This window comes from Capsicum annuum, chromosome 10 (genome assembly GCF_002878395.1).
Source record: "Capsicum annuum cultivar UCD-10X-F1 chromosome 10, UCD10Xv1.1, whole genome shotgun sequence".
NCBI classification, from domain to species: domain Eukaryota; kingdom Viridiplantae; phylum Streptophyta; class Magnoliopsida; order Solanales; family Solanaceae; genus Capsicum; species Capsicum annuum.
This window is the reverse complement of record NC_061120.1, coordinates 129118582-129135216: the sequence shown is the minus strand read 5'-3', so window position 1 is coordinate 129135216 and position 16635 is coordinate 129118582.

Below are 16635 nucleotides of genomic sequence, written 5' to 3'. Positions count from 1 at the left end.
AATAGAATCATTGAAACTTTCATGTAAGATAGTTTTTACTAAATTTGGTACCCACACCTGTAGTTTCATTTTTCATATAATACAACTAGTAGCCCAAAATAGTTCCTGAAGCCTCGGGACATAAACCAATGATCCTCTTAGCATAAAATCAATGTTCCAAAACTGATGATGCTGTCGAAATTTCCATCTGAGGTTATCTTCTAGTAGTTTTGGTCCAAGACCAAATCTTAAATAGCCAAAACTCTAAAATAGGGAAATGAGCCTAAAATCTAAATGAATTGTTTGATCACCAAACTGATAATTCCAACAAGTCATAAATAACCTATAGACAATATGGGAATGCTCGAAATATAGAAAACATATGCATATTGAGGAAATGACTTGGAGGGTCATTATAATATCCACTACTTAAAGAACATTCATCCGCAAAAGTCAATGGATAGAAAGAACATCAATACTTGAAAAATGAGGTACTGGGTCTGCTTACTTCGAGCACGACTTCCAAGATAACCTCCAGGAAGACACAAAACTTCCAAGGGATTTTTCCACAAGTATTACCTTTTCTACCAACTTCTGCACTTCACTCTTAAATAGCTAAAACTCAACTTCAACCACCAACTGACCTCCAACTGAATCAATGAAGGCTAATATATGAAAATCCAAACTATGACTACTAATACCACACTGATAACAACATAATAAAAAAAATCATCTAAGATAAAGGCAAACCAAGGCATGAGTCATGCAACCAAATCCAAATCCAAATACAACCTTTTTTTGCCTTTCCAAACCTTCTAACACTCCAAATCAAGAAGAAAGTTACTCAAGTCATGTCCGCGCAATATCATAACACTAACCTTACAAGAATTGAAGTTGATCAATCAAAAATACATACTGGCAAGCATGAGAATAAGTTCATAAGAAACCACCTCGGTACATAAAGGGATATAACAAGGTCTACAATCTATGTCAATGCTACAACTAGTCCAGATGGCAGCTAAAACTAAAATCCAGGAGTCTAAAGCACAACTAATCACCGTTGAATGATCCACTCTAGGATGTCCCATCAACCAAGAATGAAGCCATGCTAAATCCAACTCAAGCATGCTACTCCCGCGGAGTATATCATCCAAAAAATCTCAACGAATGCTGAAAACCTGAGTTCAAACCTAAAGGAACCAATAACATGTCCACAAACTATTATCTGAACACCTATCAACCATAATCCATTAAACTCAAGAAGATCGAATAAGTAACCACAGGGTAGGATTAGTAAAACACCCAGGGTTTCTGGCCTTAGAAAATTTCTTGGATTTCTAGTCTTTGGATAGGGTATATATATGGAAAATGACTCGTAACTTGGATATGAGTGGTATGGGTTAGTTGTATGATGACCAGTGTTGGTTGGTGAGTTGGATTTGGTTACTGGAATTTATACGACTTGGATGGTATGAGTCGCTCGGTGGATATGAGTTGGTTAGTTAACTTAATCTTTAGGCATAGTAACTTAAGTTAGATCTAAGTACAAGTGGCTTACCAAGAACTATAAAATTGGACATAAGGCTAAAGATTATCGGGTTTCAAATAAAAAAGACAAGATAAATGTGGTAGAATTAGGGGAAGTAACATTAGAAGATATTGAAAGAAAATTAGAAGGAGTTGATTTCCCAAAAATAATTCCAAAAGTGTAAAACCCCGAATCTGGTACCCCGGATACTACACGGTGCTCAAAATCCCGAAGGACCATAAGAGAACCCTTGACTAATATCTGTAATTGAGCACTGAATAATACACTATAAAAATGCAGAAAACTGATGGACAACTTGCCATAAGGTTCAAACATTTGAAATACAACTAAAACTGAATACTAATACAACTGTCTAAACATTTAGTTTGAAAAACTCTCGTCTGAAAGCCTCCAACTATCTGAATAAGGAGTTGAATGGGACAATCCCCCAACTAACTCCTTCTAAAAAATACAAAATCTAATGTATAAAGTGAAATAAGAACCATCCCCGAATGATGAGGACTCACTTTTATCTACTATTTTTGGCTGAATCTGTATAGCTAAGGGTGCTCTGGAGCTCAAGCTTGTGAATCTATGGTATAAAACACCATACTACAGGAAAGTATGCCTCAGTACATGAGAATGTACTGGTATGATAGATAAGGTAACGCTAAATGCAAAGGGTTATATGCATGAACTATAGCTGACTGAATAATATGAGTATACTGAATGAGGAATTACATGCATAAATGCAAAAACTATAACTTAAATTGTAGTAACACTGAATACTGAGTTCAACTAACTGGATTACTGATAACTGGGTTTACTGATATTGAATTCTAAATACTAATTTACTGAAATTTGAGTTTACTAACACTGGGATATTGAATAACTAAGTCTACTGATATTGATTTTAGAGTTTTTCTATTACTAATAGATTGTACCTGAGATTAGTCCTATCTAGCGGGTGATCTCTAAATCTATGGATGATAAAAATGATTGACTGTATTTGAGATCAGTCATATCTAGCAGGTGATCTCTAAATTCTATAGAATTATCTAAGTTCCTTACTGAGCTAAGTGACTTTATCTAACAGTCCTGATTTCTGTAATACTACATTGAGTTCTAGTACTGAGACTGAATCTAAAACTGAGACTGTGGGAGGTGGTCATCTAATCGACATACCCCAAATCTGAACTAGTGGGGTCCAACCTGTAACCCCAGCTGGAAGGGTATCAGTACTGTGCCATGGGTAAACACAACTACTATGGAGTTAATCCTAACCTAATGAGTGACCGCTGAGATCAGTCTTGTCTAGTAGGTGATCCTCGAGTATGTCAGTCCTATCTAACGGGTGATATCTCATGCCTACGCTGACTATGTAGTTTTGGAACTTAGGGATTGCTTTTAGGGATCTCAGTCCTATCTATCGGGTGAGCTCCCATCCCTAGGCTTGCTCGGTGCTGAATCCTACTCCCAACTGGAAGACACTAAAATGATTTCCTAGTACATACTAGGCTTGACTGAAATTTTACCGATCATACTAATTAACTAAACTAAACTAATCTTATTGAGTTTAGTTGACTGATTGAATACTACTAAATTCTGTTCTCTGATTGAATGCTACTAAGTTTTTGGACTGAATACTTGATTACTATTGAGGTCTGAATTGAATACTGAACTGGAATAGATAGATATTGAGACTACTGAGTCTCTCTAAGTTTTGTAACTGACTGAGTTCTACTGTTCATGGAACGACTAAGATTATTTTGAAAACTGACACTGGCTCTAGACAATAAGCTAAATTATCGAGTATTAAATACCCCAGGACTCAATAACATAAATAATAAAAGATAAGATAACTTATAAATAACATGGCAATAGGCTATCATTCACAATACAAATAAATGAGGCATCTCTTCAAGCACTTGGAAGTATTAAACATGTAATAGTATAGGGAATGCATATTGATATCTCATAATTCATTCAATAAGGAATGCATATCGATAAGAATGCATGCAAAATATCATAATTCATTCACTAAATCCTTTCAACAAGCACTTGACACGCATGAACTTCTACATAATTAGGGGTTTCTTGTAACATACTATGATGACCCTACTTCCTTCACACAAGCATTTTATCAAACATATAGGGAGCATACTTTGGTCATACAACATTCAACACACTCAATTAACATGTTTATATCAATCAACATCCATCTTGTACTGTTTATTATGAATATCATTAAATTCACCACATACTGGAATCAATTCTTGAAACTTATTGTCTAAATCATGAATTAAAACTCAACAACACATAATCATGAAATTCAATTCACATAAATCATGAAAACTCATAAATACACAAACTTTATAATTTTAAAAAGGATTCTTAAACTTCTTGGGTGAAAGGAACCCAAGAATCAACATCTAACATGCCTTAGTTCTTGATTTTTATGAAGATTTATTAAGAGACTCTTGAATTTGGATCTTCAATTAGAAAACCCTAACTTATTCTTGAGAGAAATTGAGAGAAACCACTATATTTTTTGTGAAGTATGGATGAATCACGTGATTTAGGGATATATTAGAGTGGGAAAAGACTGAAATAACCCTAGAGTTATGATTATTTTAATGACTAGAAAACTGGGTGCCGACACGTTGGTTGACGGGATACCCGATGCATTATGCCATGAACACATTGAGCCTCACTACTTTTGACTCTGGCACCTTGCAATAATGTTAACCAATGCGATAGGCAATGCGGAGCACCAAGATCGAGTTAGTCTACTATTTTGAGACCCCAAACATGGTCTAAACTAGGTCCAAAAATTCCAAAACTTGTTTGAGAATCCCTATTGACATTCATGACATGAATTAGCTAAAATATCAACTACTGAAGGTCGAGAAGTTCATGAAATAAATCATCAAGGTTCGAAGGCTTATGAAATGAAGGAGTTCCAATATTTAGCCCAATTTTTCAAAGTGTTAAGCTTCTTTTGACATGCTTTAAAGAGCTTTAACGACTAGGAAGATTTACGGGGTCTTACAATATCTCCCCCTTAGGAAAATTAATCCTCGAATGGGATGGACTAGGCTGAAATTACTGAAAAACTAAACTTACTTATGGGATGTGAACATCTTAAACATGACTATATGACTCTAACTACTGATAGACTAAAATTTCATACTGAATATGCATATCTGATGCATGGATACTTAACTGAGCTATTCTCATGAAAGCATGACTGAAATTATTGATAAGATGAGCTTCTTTTACTAAACATGCATATCTAATGCATGAATATCCGACTGAGCTAACTCTCGAATGCATGACTAAATATGTAATGATAACTGATACTGACTTTGTAAGGAACATCTGAACATGCAATCGAATGGGCTTAAGGACATAAAAGTATCGGGGAATTATAGAGTATCTTCCCTTTGGGACACTATATCCCTCTAAGAAAACTTTTTTTACTGAGATACTAGGAAAACTATGGTGATGCACAAGGAACCTACGAACTGGATCATGACTGAACATCTGGAATTTGAAACTAATGCATGATACATGAACTGAGCTAATCCTGAAACTATTGTACTAGGACTCTCTATCTTAGAATAGTTTTATTCCTGAGATTTCTAATAGTATGACTAAATGGAATGATGGGAAACAAACTATACAAATCTGACTGCCTGACTATTAAACTGAATTTCTAGATTTACTAAGTAACTCATGCTGAAAACTTAAGCTCAAATAGGAGCAAAGGATCTAACAATGCATATCATGAAAATGAAGGACTTATAATGTACCCGAATCTATGTTATGGAAATTTTCTGGATCATGATGGGTCTAGAGTGCACAAAATCTTTTCTGACGCTGGTCACTAGTAGTACTAGAAGTAGCGCCCTGCTGACGCAAATATTTTACCCTCTGAACTAGTATTCTATACTCCAGCAATCTATGGCCTGGCTTACCATATCCAAAACATACCTCACTACCTTCTTTACAAGCATCTAGGTGATTTGTCCATACTCTTCACAAAGCAGATAGGTACGCTCAATTCTCACACTACCCAGGGCCTTGGAGCCTAGCACCCCATCAAGATTACCATCCCTAAACTTTGGTACTGGTGCACTAGCTGAGGATAGAGCTGGGAATAAAAACTTCTAACTATGCTGAGAATGGTTACCACCCTGTGACCCTGACTGAGAAAAACTAAAACTACCTATTCTGGCTTTCTTATTCACTCTCTCTCTTTTCTTAGCTTTTTTTGCCTTAATATGTTGAGTGTGTATTATTAGTCTAGAAGATCCATGTCTCTATTGAGTATAGCATTTCTACACTCCATAACCACCAACCCAGATGCACCAGTCACAAACTTATGCTAGATCTAGGGTTAGCTATCTACTCGAGAACATCCTTAGATAACTGATTGAACTTGAGGAAATACTCGTTCACTAACATTGAGCCTTGCCTTAGGTTCTTGAACTTAGCTTCCCTCATCTTAAGTGGGAAAAACTTATCTAATAATGCATCTTAAAATATCTGCCAAGTCATGAGAGTTGTATCCTCTTCTCTCATCTTTTTCCACATCACTACCTAATCATGAACAACATCCTTCAACCTATAGGATGCCAATTATACACTCTCCTCTTTAGAGACATACATAATTTGAGTGATTTTCTTTACCTCCCTAAGATAAAGTTGTGGGTCCTCACCAGCTTTGACCCAAAGAATACTGGCCAGTTCATTCTCATGAAATTTTTTATCCTGGCTGCGGTTAAATCCCTATCTTATTGAGGTTGGGCTGCAGCCTGATGGTTGCCCTGAACACTAACTGTCACAGCTTGGGCTAGCGCCTGAAAAGCTTCCCGAAACTCTGTATGTGACACATTCTCATTTGAAGGATCTATGGGCTGAGGTGGCTGGTTATCATTTCTATGAGCATTATCTCTGGGGGGAGGCATATTTTGTAAATCAAAAGAAAGAATGAATTAGATGGAGACTCTTAACTTGAGCTCATACTCACTCATATGACATGAATACTAAAAGACGGGAAACTATTCCTAAAACATCTTATAGCCTATTGTACTTAAATGTGGCGCATAATACACCCATGCACAAAACTCTACTAGATGAGACTTTTAGAATTCCTAGGACACTATTGAACCTTAGGCTTTGATACCAAGTTTGTAACGCCTCGAATCTGGTACCCTGGATGCTACACGGTGCTCATAATCCCAAAGGACCACAAGCTAACCCTTAACTGATATCTATAACTGAGCACTGAATAATACACTGTAAAAATGCATAAAAATGACTGACAACTTGCCTTAAGGTTCAAACAACTGAAACTAAATATTAATACAACTGTTTGAATATTTAGTCTAAAAAACTCTAGTTTGAAAGCCTCTAATGTCTGAATAAGGTGTTGAATGGGACAATCCCCCACTAACTTCATCTACTAAAAAAATACTGAATCTAATACAATAAAGTGAAATAAGAACCATCCCTGAATGATGAGAACTCACTACTATCTACTGATACTGGCTGAATCTAGATTACAAAGGGTGCTCTAGAGCTCGAGCTTCTGAACCTATGGTATAAAACTCCATAGCACAGGAAAGTATAAACCATTATGTGAGAATGTAATCATATGCTAAATGAGGTAAGGCTGAATACAAAAGCTCATATGTATGAACTATAGCTGATTGAATAACATGAGTATACTGAATGAGGAATTATATACATGAATGCATAAACTATAACTGAAATCATAGTAACACTAAATACTGAGTTCAACTAACTGAATTACTAATAACTGGGTTTACTGATGCTAAATTCTAAATAATAATTTACTGACATTTGTGTTTACTAACACTAGGATACTGAATAACTAAGTCTACTGATATTAATTTCAGAGTTTTTCTAATACTGATAGATTGTACCTGAGATCAGTCCTATGTAGCGGGTGATATCTGAATCTCTAGATGATGAAACTATTTAACTATATTTGAGATCGGTCCTATCTAGCTGGTGATCTCTAAATTCTATGGAACTATCTAAGTTCCTTACTGAGCTGAGTGACTATATTTAACAGTCCTGATTTCTATAATACTGCACTAAGTTCTAGTACTGAGACTAGATCTGAAACAGAGACTGTGGTAGGTAGTCTTCTAATCAACATGCCCTAAATCAAAAATAGTGGGGTCCAACTAGTAACCCAAGTTGGAAGGGTGTCAGTACCATTCCATGGGTAAAGACAACTGTTATGGAGTTAGTCCTAACCTAGAGGGTGACCCCTAAGACTAGTCCTGTTTTGCGGGTGCTCATCGAGTAAGTCAGTCCTATCTAACAGGTGACATCTCATGCCTACACTGGCTACATAGTTCTAAAACTTAGGGATTATTCTAGGGATCTCATTCCTATCTAGCGGGTAAGCCTCCATCCCTAGGATCACTTGGTACTGAATCCTACTTCCAACTGAAAGACACTAACCTGATTTCCTAGTTCATACTAAGCTTGACTGAACTTTTACTGATCGTACTGATTAACTAAACTAAACTGATCTCACTGAAATCCATTGACTGATTGAATACTATTAAATTCTATTATCTGACTTAATGCTACTGCATTTCTGGAATGAATACTTGAATATGACTGAGGTCTGAACTGAATAATGAATTAGAATAGACTAATACAAGACTACTAAGTCTCTCTAAGTTTTATAACTGACTGAGTTCTACTGATCATGGAAAGACAGAGATTATCTCAAAAACTGACACTGGCTTTAGACAATCAGCTAAATTATCGGGTATTAAATACCCCTAAGACTCGATAACATAAATAATAAAAGACATGACAACTCGTACATAACATAGAAATAGGATATCATTCATAATACAAATCAATGAGGCATCTCTTAAAGTACTTGGAAGTATTAAACATGTAATAGTATAGGGAATGCATACTTATAATACCCAGAAAAAAAAATCCAAACCAATATTAGAGCCATGTACCAAGCTCATGCATAATACATCATAGTTCTTTTATAGTTTTATGAGTAAGTTAGATGAATATTAAGGCTTCAAATAACTCCCAGCTATCAGACGAATCAAAATATTCCTTACCGATTGAATTTTTGAGAAGGATATTGGTATAGTCAACTTCAAACGAAAATATCTCTCATTATACTTGGAATTTTTGATCTCATGACCTAGAAAAAAATAGATAATTGAATTATCTTTCCAACGATACAAATTTTTCATATATCCGATATCGGAGAAAAGAATTATTCCTAGTTTACTCCAGTATGTCAGGCTGGAAATAGTATGATAACATTCATGATAGCTTATCACATTTGTGATGCCCTATCATGAAGGTCGTCACCTTAGGCAGAAACCATCTCCTAAGTGACGATACTCATGATAGCTTATCACATTTGTGTCGCCCTATCACGGAGGTCATCGCCTATGATTTTCCAGCAACTGGAAATTTATTTCATAAGGGTATTTTGGTTATTTCATTCACTTTCCACAACTTATAACCCTAAAGAGGCATAATTTTTCCCATTTTTGGTCAGTTAAGATTCTCAAAAACCCTCTCTTATGAACTCAACCATAATATTAGGGTTTCCATCAAACTCATCTCTCAAAAGTAAGATTCAAGCCTTTTTCCATGATAATCGAGAATTAAGTTTCCCAATCCAAGAACTCTCCAGTAAATCATCAAGGTTTACTTTCTAAGGTATGCATAGTGTTCATCTATGGATCCAATCCATTCATAGAGCTCAAGAACCATGTTTTAAATATTATTTTGTAAACTTTTTGTGGTGATATGAGTATGTACATATTGACTATTGTTGTTTAAGTTTCAATATGATGTCTAAAGGTGTTTTCATGAAATATATATGTTTGTTAATTGAAAACCATGAACTTTAGGTGGTTTAATATGGTGCAACTATGAAACCCACCTATTCCTTAAAGAATGCATGTAAGGTGTTTGATAAAATTCTTAGGATGCTAGAAATTCATGTTTGTATGGTTCTGTGATGTCTAAATGACAAGGCCATGTTAACTATGTACTTCAATATGAATTCCATCCTTTCAATGTGTTGCTATTATGGTGGTATGAAGCATGTAAGATAATGGAGAAATACAATATGTACATAAAATATATCCATGCATTCCCTACAATGTTTAAGATGTTGAATAACTATATGAAATAAGATATCCCCTACTTATGATATTATGAATTATGGACTCAAATCTTGTGATCAAGTCATGTGTATCAGTTTCCTTCTATCGAGTCCTGGGGGTATTTGTACCCAAAAAACATAGTTGTGTTCCGAGAGCCATGTCATGTTGTCACTATAATATCAGTCAAGCAATAATCTATAGAACTCAATTAGTCATGTGACTCAGGAAACCTTAGAAATCTCATGATCTTAGTTAACTCTCAAATAATAGTACAACTTCATCAGTCAACGAAAGTCAGTTAACCTGTCCATGTACAGTCAGTTGAATCATGTTTAGTCTCTTCATATGGGAGTAAAAGTTAGCACCGAGTGATCCCACGGATGGGAACTCACCTACCAGTTTAGGGTATGATTCTTAGTAGTCATCCTTATGTTTCAGAACTACGTAGTCAGCGTAGGTTGAGATATCTTACCCTATCAAATTAGGGTTGATGAGGTTGCTTAACCTGTCAGTTTAGGGTTTCCACCATTCTTCTTTCGAATACCTACCAGCTAAGGGTCACCCATAATTGTCCTTACCAGTCGCGCGGCATTGACACCCCTCCAGTCAGGGCAGAGATTAGACCTCAACTTAGCTATATACGATATTGAGGCAATCGATTAAACAACTACCTCCCACTATTTCAGAATCAGTCTCAATAAAAGAACTCAGATAGGTCTTCAGATTTCAGTATATCAAGACTGTCAGATACAGTCTGACTCAGTTACAGTATGGAACTCAGATAGTTCCATCAGATTTAGGATTGTCAGATATAGTCGCCCATGTTATCAGAATTTTAGTATCAGTCATTTTAGCCATCATTAAACCATGTATTAGCATACAGTACTAGCTATCATACACCCACGATTTCAGTTACTATGTATGCATATTTGTACTCTTACATTCATTTCAGTTAGACAGTTAGTATTGTTCATGCATGTAAACCTTATTTATATTTAGCCTACCTTACTCATATACTCAGTACATTCCCTCGTACTGACGTATTTACGTTATGGTTCTTTCTTTTCATGTTACACCATAGGTTCAGAGACACGAGCTCTAGATCAGCAGTAGCTGTAGAATTTCCAGTCACAAAGATTCAGTGAGTCCTCTTCATTCGAGGATTATATGATTTGATTTATACATTATTATTTTAGCCAATTATCATTTTATAGAGTTAGTTTGAGACATGTTCCTTTAACTCCTTATTCAAATAGTACATAGAGGCTTTCAGATTCAGTATTAAGACTTATGTTCAAATTTGATTTAGTTTTTAGCTGTTTTGGGTATCTTTCACCCATATGGATATTATGTTTTGATAGATTCTTTATTCAATTGAACCTTATGGCCTACATGTTTATGTTTTTTGTATTATTACATTGTATATTGTAGTGTACAGGTACAGATATCAGTCATGGGTTAGGTTCTGATCCTTCGAGGTCATAAGCACCGTGTAGCATTCTGGTTTAGAAAAATTAGGGCGTTACAAACTTGGTATCAGAGCCTAAGGTTCAATAGAGTCCTAGGAAGTTTGAAAGTCATATCAAGTAGAGTCTTGTACATGGGTGTGTTGTGCGCCACATTTATCTACAGGAGGTTATGAGATGTTTTAGGAACAGTTCTCTTTCTTCAGTATTTATATCGCTCTACTAAACATAATTTCAAGTCAGTCTCTCAGACTAATCCGCTTTTTTTTTTATTTTTGAAACATGCCTCCAAAGAGAAGAAATCATCTAGCTCCTCAGCCCAAAGATCTTTTGGGCGAACATGTTTCTCATATGGAGTTTAGGACCGTATTTATCGCTCTTGCTCAGTTTGTAGTTGCCTAGAATAAATGACCAACAGTTATTCCAGCCAATCCAGTGGTAATTCAGCAACAGCTAGGATTTGGGACTTCACCCGAATGAACCCTCCACCTTCTTTGGGTCTAAGCCAGACGAGGATGCTCAGGAATTCATTGAACAAGTCCAGAAGGTCATTGATATCATGGGAGTCACTTCTTCTTAGAGTGTCAAGTTATCAAATTACCAATTGCTGGATATCGCTCACACTAGGAACCAGCAGTAGTTAGCAGAAAGGTTAGAGGATGCAGGTCCTGTTGAGTAGGAAGAATTTGTCACGGCTTTCTTAGATAGATTCTTTCCCCAAGATATGAGAGAGGCCAAAGTTCTTGATTTTATCAATATCAGGCAGGGAAATACGACGGTGAGAGAGTATTCTATTAGATTTACTCAGCTAGCCAAATATGCCCCTCATATAGTTGCAGACAACAGGGCTAAGATGAGCAAGTTCGTGTTAGTGGTGAATAATAATGTGGTAAATGAGTGTAGGTCTGTGATGCCGAATAGTGAAATGACTTTAGCAAGGCTCATGACCCACGCTCAATAGATAGAGAAGCAGGAGGTTAAGACTAGGGAGAGACAGAACAAGAGAGTAAGATCAGGCAATTTCAGTTTTGCTCATCCTAAATATGAGGGAGGAAATTATTCACAGTTTTGTCCTAAGTCAGCACTTCCAGCCCCTTCCTTCGCTAGTGCCCCTGTGCCAAAGTTTAGGGACAGCAACATAAACAGAGTACCATGCTCTAAATCTCAGGGCAGTGTTAGCAGTGCCCGAGCAAATCCCCTTTTTTAGACTTATGGTAAGAACCACAAAGGTATTTGTAGAGTCGGTAGTGATGTCTATTTTGGTTATGGTAAGCTAGGCTACGGGATTAGGAAGTGTCCACAGCAAGGCCCTCAGGGTCAATAAAATTGTTCCACAGCTCAGTCCGATCACTCGAACCAACAGGGTGCCACTGCCAGTGCTACTAATGGGTAACGCCTTAATAGACTCTATGCTCTTCAGACCCGACAGGATCAGGAAATTTCTCCTGATGTCATTACTGGTATGTTACAGATTTTCCATGTTCATGTTTATGCTTTGCTAGACCCAGGTGCACCCTTGTCTTTTGTCACTCCATACATAGCAGGTGATTTTGGAATCAGTCTCGAAATTTTAACAGAGCCCTTTTCAGTCTCTACCCCAGTGGATAAAACCATTATAGCTCGACGGGTATATAGGAACTGCCCGATTATGATATATCTGAAATCCATGTCAACAAATTTAGTCGAGTTAAAGATGACTGATTTTGATGTCATTCTCGGTATAGATTGGCTAATTCCTTCTATGCTATAGTCGACTGCAGAAATAGGATAGTTTATTTTCAGTTCCCGAATGAGCCCGTCCTAGAGTGGAAGGGTAGCACTTTGTCTTTTAAGGGTCACTTATTTCCTACCTTCGAGCAAGGAAAATAATTTCTAAGGGATGTGTGTACCAGCTCGTGCATATTAAGGATTCCAGTTTCGAATCTCCCAGGCTTGAATCAGTCCTAGTGGTTAATGAATATTCAGATGTCTTTCCCAAAGATCTTTAAGGAATTCCTCCTGAACGGGTAATAGACTTAGGCATAGACCTTCTCCTAGATACTCAGCCTATTTCTATTCCGCCATACAGAATGGCACCAGCAGAACTCAAGGAACTGAAAGATCAGTTGAAGGATCTCTTAGATAAGGGACTCATCAGGCCCAGTGTATACCTATAGGGTGCGCCAGTCTTATTCGTGTGCAAGAAAGACGGTTCTCTCAGAATGTGTATTGATTACCATCAGCTCAATAAAGTCACGGTCAAGAACAGGTATCCACTGCCTAGAATTGATAACTTTTTTGACCAACTTTAGGGTTCCAGTTATTTCTCCAAGATAGACCTCAGATCAGGCTATCATTAGCTCAGAGTTAGAGAAAGTGACATCCCAAAGACTACTTTTCGTACTTGGTATGGTCCTTTGAATTTCTAGTCATGTCCTTTGGTCTTACCAATGCCCCTGCAGCTTTGATGGACTTGATGAACCAGGTGTTCAAGCAGTACTTGGACACATTCATAATAGTCTTCATAGATGATATTCTGGTCTATTCTCGCACAGAGCATGATCATTCAGACTATCTCATAATTGTCCTCCAGACTCTCAGGGATCACCAGTTGTTCGCCAAGTACAGTAAGTGTGAATTTTGGCTAAGATTAGTAGCATTCCTAGGCCATATTATTTTCGATGATGGCATTAGAGCATATCCTCAGAAAACTAAAGCAGTAAGAAACTGGCCTCGCCTTCTCTCCATTAGATATCAGAAGTTTCTTAGGTTTGGATAGCTATAACAGATGGTTTGTCAAGGGATTTTCTTCTATTACATCTCCTATGTCCAGATTGACTTAGAAGAAGGTCAAGTTTCTGCGGTTAGAACCTTGCGAGAAGATTTTTCAGGAGTTGAAGACTCGACTCACCTCAGCTCCCGTTTTAGAACTTCCCGATGGTTCCGATGGATTCACAATATATTGTGATACATCCAGAGCAGGTTTAGGTTGTGTCCTTATGCAGCATGGTAGAGTCATAGCCTATGACTCCAGACATTTAAAGCCCCATGAGAAGAATTATCCTACTCATGACCTTGAGTTAGCAGCAGTTATCTTTGCCTTAAAGATTTGGAGGCATTATCTATACGATGTTTATGTAGACGTCTTCACAGATCATAAGAGCATTCAGTATGTCTTTTCCCAGAAAAATCTCAATATTTCTCAGAGAAAGTGGTTAGAGCTCTTGAAGGATTATGACATGAGTGTCCTTTATCATCCTAGCAAGGCCAATTTAGTGGCCGACGCACTCAGTAGACTATCCATGGGTAGTGTTTCCCATGTTGAGGATAGTATGAAGAAATTAGCTTAGGAGATTCAGTAGCTTGCCAGACTAGGCTTTTTCTTAGTCGAATTTTCAGAGGGTGGTGTATGTGTTCAGAGTAGTTCAGAGTCATCTCTAGTTTCTGAGGTGAAAGAGAAGCAAGACAGGGATCCTAGCCTTGTCAAGCTAAAAGAGTCAGTTCAGAGTCAGGAAGTAGAGGTTTTCTTTCAAGGGGGAGATGGTGTTCTTGGTTGTGAAGGTCGTCTTTATGTTCCTGGTGTATATGACTTGAGGAAGCAAATTCTTGTAGAAGCGCATGGTGTGTGATACTCTATTCATATTGGGGCCACTAAGATATACCGTGACTTGCGGGAGATGTATTGATGGATTGGGATGAAGAGGGACGTTACAGAATTTGTGGCAAAGTGCTCTACATGTCAGTAGGTTAGAAACCTAGTGGTTCCATGCAGGAGTTCACTATTCCTACTTGAAAGTGGGAAGAAGTGAACATGGACTTCATGATGGGTTTTCCTAGAACACCTCATCACATGATTTAGTTTGGGTCATTGTAGACAAAATGATCAAGTTAGCTCATTTCCTTCCAGTTCGTACCTCTTACTCAGCCGAGGATTATGCCAAACTCTATATCAGGGAGTTGGTCAGATTATATGGTGTTCCACTATCTATCATCTCAGACAGAGGTACCCAGTTCACTTCTCACTTTTGGAAAGCATTCTAAAAGAGTCTTGGTACCCAAGTTCATCTCAGTACAGCATTTCATCCTCAGAAGGATGGTCAAGCAGAAAGGACCATTCAGACTCTAGAAGATATGCTAAGGGCATGTGCAATTGATGTCAAGGGAAGCTGGGATGACCACTTGCCTTTGATTGAGTTTGCATACAACAACATCTATCACTCTAGTATTCAGTTGGCTCCATTCAAAGCTCTCTATGGTAGGATATGTAGGGCTCTGATCGGTTGGTTCGAAGTTAGTAAGGCCGCAGTCATAGGGCTTGACATAGTATTTGATGCCTTAGAGAAAGTTCAGTTGATCAGAGAAAGACTCCGGGCTGCTCAGAGCCGACAGAAGTCTTATACGGATGATCGTAGAAAGGATCTCAAATTCAAGGTTGATGACTATGTCTATCTCAAGATCTCTCCCACGAAGGGAGTGAAGAGATTCGGCAAGAAGGGAAAGTTCAGTCCCCGATATGTCGGTACCTTCAGGATTCTCAGTCGCTTCAGCAAGGTAGCCTATGAGCTCGAATTTCCTTCAGATCTAGCCTTAGTTCATCCAGTCTTCCATGTCTCTTTGATCAAGAAGTGAATAGGTGACCCAGCATGTGTAGTCCCTATTCAGAGCGTTGACATTCAGAATAGCCTCTTTTATTAAGAGATTCCAGTCGAAATCCCTGACTATCAGACTCGTAGGATGAGGAACAAAGAAGTCCCTCTAGTCAAGATTCTTTGGCGGAATCAGTCTATGGAGAGAGCTACTTGGGAAGAAAAAGAATACATGCAATCCAAGTACCCTCATCTTTTCTCTGCTAATTCAAACTTAGCTCGAGGTAACTATTTTCCTTAAGCTTATTCAGTTACATGTTCAAAATTCCAGTATAAAATTGGTATCAAGTATTAGTGCATACATTATCATGCAATCATGTATCAGTTCAGTCAAGCGATCACGCATCAGATATGCATTCTCATTGTGAGAAATTTTAGCTCATCTGAACATCAGTCATGCATTCATGAGTTCAGCTTATCAGTCATGCATCACATATGCATGTTCAGTTGGGCTATATTCAGTTTAGTATTCAATTTAGTCCTAAAATTATGTGCCAGTTGAGCATGATTAGTGTATGCATCATTTTCTCTTTTCTCCCCTCTCAAGCAGTCATCATTCGAGGATGAATGTTTCCAAGGGGGAGATATTGTAATACCTCGAAAAAAATCTAAACCAATATTAGAGCCATGTAACAAGATCATGCATAGTACATAATAGTTCTTTTATAGTTTTATGAGTAAGTTAGATGTATATTAAGGGTTCAAATAACTCCCAGCTGTCAGACGAATCAAAACATTCCTTGCTAATTGAATTCTTGAGAAGGGTATTGGTATAGTCAAATTCAAATGAGTATATCTCTCATTATACTTTGAATTTTTTATCTCATGAACTA